The sequence below is a fragment of the Branchiostoma floridae genome, unplaced genomic scaffold, assembly GCF_000003815.2.
Source record: "Branchiostoma floridae strain S238N-H82 unplaced genomic scaffold, Bfl_VNyyK Sc7u5tJ_1285, whole genome shotgun sequence".
Lineage (NCBI taxonomy): Eukaryota > Metazoa > Chordata > Leptocardii > Amphioxiformes > Branchiostomatidae > Branchiostoma > Branchiostoma floridae.
Window position 1 is genome coordinate 73,255 of NW_023365693.1, and position 4,312 is coordinate 77,566.

Here is a 4,312-nt window from a genome sequence, read left to right on the forward strand (position 1 = left end):
AGCGCAGTTAGTGCATTTATGACGTTCACCTTTATCCTATATCCGTTGTTTTTTCAAACAAAGGGTATTTAGGAATATCAGTCGACCAACCTTGGTTTCAAATTGCAAAGTTTTCAAAATAATGCAGTTTAAATATCCCTAAAATACCCTGTTTTGAAAAACAACGGATATAGGTTACTCTACGGTTAAAGGTGAACTAGCGTTACATCCAAATTAATGCCTTAAACCAAACTATCTGATTAATCTGTGACATCTATTTGCTTAATATTTAATATACAACAATTCTACTTTCCGTTCTATGGAATTATTGCCTCTTTAATTTGCCCTTAGCCTTTGGGCCTTAATACATCGCAATATACTCTAACATCCTAAAGAAATATCATAGAAAACTTTTACGCAATCAACGATTCTCAAAGCTACAAAATAGCAGAGAAAGAAGATGGGAAATTGAAACAGGTTATCTGACTTCACTTTGTGAAATAATGCCTGAAAGAAAAACAGGAAGCCCAAAATTCTTTCCCCATACATACATATGGAGCGAATAATTGGAGCAACGCATTTTGCGTACGGATAATGAATTGTTTTGAAAGTTACGGACAGCTAAGAAATACTAAAAAAATAACAATACGTGAAGCTTCCTTCAGTGAGAAAAATGTCTTATAGAAAAACAAGAAGACAAAAATCCTCTCCCCGTACATACATATGGAGCCAATAATTGGGGCAACGCATTTTGAGCATGAATCGCAGATTGTTTTGAAAAACTGAGAAAGAAGGAAAAAACAATATTTGAATCTTCTTTCTGTAAGAAAAATGTCTTAAAGAAAAACAAGACGACAAAACCCCTTTCCCCATACATATGGAGCTAATATAAAGAGGGCATCACACGGGGCGCGCAGTGGGAAAAACACGCTCGGCCTACCTTCTGATGTCTGCCGTACAGTCTGGTAGATTAGCACCCAGGGGAGCGGACCTCTGGCGGGGGTGTCTCGGGCTTAGCTCTTCTCAAACGCCGCCGAAACGACAGAGCGCGCGCGGTGAGAGAGAGAGGACGCTCCCACCAGGACCGGTCTACCTTATACCTGTCTGGTGCTGACGTCACGCTGACGTCAGGCGTGGCGATACCGATCGGCGACCAATGGGAGGGCGGGATGTGGTTGTGAGTGATTGAAGGAAACAGGTCTTTAGGGTTTTCTTGTAAACAACTTCCCGAGCAAAGTACGGCGACTAGGGATGGGATCCGAGGAGGTCACCGACACGGTAGCCTCGGTGTCGGGCTCCTCCGCGGGCCCTTTATTGTTGTTTTTTGTGTGTTTGCGAATCAAATTAATGATAATTTCTTATTCATCATGAAGGTTAGACATCCTGCAGGTAAACGCTATTCCTATTCCTATTCTATTCTATTCTATTCTATTCTATTCTATTCTATTCTATTCTATTCTATTCTATTCCATTCCATTCCATTCCATTCCATTCCATTCCATTCTATTCTATATTCTATTCATATTCTATTCATATTCTATTCATTTTATATTCTATTCTATTCTATTCTATTCTATTCTATTCTATTCTATTCTATTCTAGTCTATTCTAGTCTATTCTAGTCTATTTGGGATTTCTAGACTTCCTTGCCAAGAAGCGAGGCTAAGTTACTAAAAAGTTGTAAGAATAGAGATGCATGCGTTTAGAAATAGAACAAGCAAACAAAACATAAACTGCAGATCTAAAAATGTCACTATCAAGGCCAAAGTCAAGTAGCCATCCCCCTTATTGTCAGCACTGCTGAACCCCGTACGACAGCTGGCAGGCCTTCCGCCACATTTCTTGGGGGTCCAGTCTTGAAATGTACCAAACATGAAGATGCATGTATTTAGAAAAGAACAAGCAAACAAAACATAAACTACAGATCTAAAAATGTCCCTATCAAGGCCAAAGTCAAATAGCATCCCCCCTTAGTGTCAGCACTGCTGGACTTCGTATGACGGCTGACAGGCCTTCCGCCACATTTCTTGGGGGTCCAGTCTTGAAATGTACCAGACACGAAGATGCATGTATTTAGAAAAGGGCAAGCATACAAACATGACTGTAGATTTAACAATGTCCCTATCAAGGCCAATGTCAACTAGCCATCCCCCCTTACTGTCAGCACTACTGGACTTCGTACGATAGCTGACAGACCTTCCGCCACATTTCTTGGGGGTCCAGTCTTGAATGTACCAAACATGAAGATGCATGTATTTAGAAAAGAACAAACATAAACTGTAGATCTAACAATGTCCATACCAATGCCAAAGTCAAGTAGCCATTCCCCCTTAGTGTCAGCACTGCTTGACTCCGTACGATATCTGACAGACCTTCCGCCCCATTTCTTGGGGTCCAGTCTTAAAGGATTGGCGAAAAGATAAGACGCCGTAAACTTCTAAGAATCTCTAGAGCCTTTCGTGTATTTTCAAAAGCTGACAAGACCTTCCGCCACCTTTCTTGGGTGTCCAGCCCGAATTTGTAAGATTCCATAAACTTCTTAGAATCTAGAATTTTCCACGAAAAGCCGTTAGCTATAGACCTTGCACGGCAGACCCCATTGTTATTAGAGTTAGAAAAGTGGACTCTGTATGTAGAGTGCTCAGTCACGCATTGAGTGTTGTAACGTTACATCGTAAAAATTAATGGAGTAGTGGATTTTAAAATGTGTTACCTTTGTACAAAAATGGCTATGTCTCAGGTGTGTGTGTGTGTGTTTGTGTGTGTGTTTACTTGTGCCAGTGTATGTATGTGTGTGTGTGTGTGCGCGCGTGTGTGTGTGTGTGCGCGCGCGCGTGTGTGTGTGTGCGTGCGTGCGTGTGTGTGCAAGCGCGCAGACTGCCCAACTAGCATGTGGCTAGCCGTGCTAACATTGGCAATGACAATACAAATGGAATTTGACATGGAAAAGATAGCAACCAACTACAATAAATATTCTTGTACAACCTGCATATTACCGACGCTATTACATCTTTATGGCCATGATATATTCAGCAGGGGTCAGCAAAACAATTTAAAGGCCACGCCCTATATGGTACTTCAGAAGTTCTACTTCTATTCAAGTTCTACTTTAACTTCTATTTCTAGATGACAAAGTGCACATCTCGTACCAGGAGGTGATGGTGCACGAAAAAATAAAGTTAAGTACTAGCTGCAGCAGGATAGTTGTCATCCAGCTTTAATAGTGTGTGCTTTGTTATCGCATGTGGCACGTCACATGTTGGACCTTATCTGACCGTCCAACCCTCCGCGGGGGCACGTCTGTTGACAGTTGACTTCTGCTAATCAAAGAAATGAAAGATAGCGAAGAGAAGAACTAGAAAAACAACAACTGGGAATGGTATATTTTAACGTATTACGGATATAGGTTACCTCGCGGAATAAGGTGAACTAGCGACCATGTAAGGTGAAATCTGAGACCAACAGTTTCAAAACAACGCGTACGGATATACATGTAGGTTACTCCGTGATCTCACGTATAAAGGTGAACTAGCGTTACCGTAACGTAAGGTGAAATCTGAGACCTGTTGCAAAACAACAGATATAGGTTACCCCGCGGATAAAGGTGAACGAGCGAACCGTCACAGGACGTTCGGTGCAAAACCAGCTTTTGCCAAGTGCACAAATGATAGCACTGGTTACGCCACCTGGGTGCTATCCTATTTCTACCGGGGCTCCTTACACTCACTTCGTAGCGAGTGTAAGGAGCCCCGGTAGAATACGGATGATACTCAGGCTAACTCACTGGTTACGCCATCTGGCATCAAAGTATCTGTGCAGTTGGATCTCTCAATCTCTACACCTTTAGATGAAGCGTTTTAGCTGCAGAAGCCTGTTGGAGACTACCATACCCCATACAGAGTTATCTTATCACCAGACCTTACCGTTACGATAAGTGACGATACCCTCTTGTGACCCTCTACACCACCATACCCCATCACAGCCATACCCTGCCACGCGGTCTCACGGCCGGACCGTACAGCTGACAGCTGGCAGGTGGTTTAGGCCTAGGAAAACATGTCCCAGTACTAGTATTCCTTGTACATTCGAGAAAATCTCACTGCATTCTAGATATTTGTCTTCATTCTTGTGGCCAGCCGGTTCTCTATCGAATGAAATCAGAATGTTAGAATAGCACTTTGAGTGCCGTTCGATATTTCTCCACCTCAAACGCACCTCGAAAGTTTTGAGCATGACTAAAGCTATCTGAACGACCACAAGAATGGGCACAAATATGCAGTGAGGAATTTCTAGGGAACACTGCGACTGATTCCCAGTAATATACAAAGAATTT

General features: G+C 42.4%; 1 protein-coding gene across 1 annotated transcript in view; it reads right to left on the bottom strand.

Moving 5' to 3' along the window:
• LOC118407319 (bombyxin B-2 homolog) overlaps positions 1-1,098 on the bottom strand; it is a 14,644-nt gene extending 13,546 nt beyond the window's left edge. Inside the window, exon 1 of the mRNA XM_035807783.1 lies at positions 920-1,098. The gene's annotated coding sequence lies outside the window, so the exon portion shown is untranslated. The remainder of the gene's footprint in view (positions 1-919) is intronic.
• Positions 1,099-4,312: the final 3,214 nt, after the last annotated feature.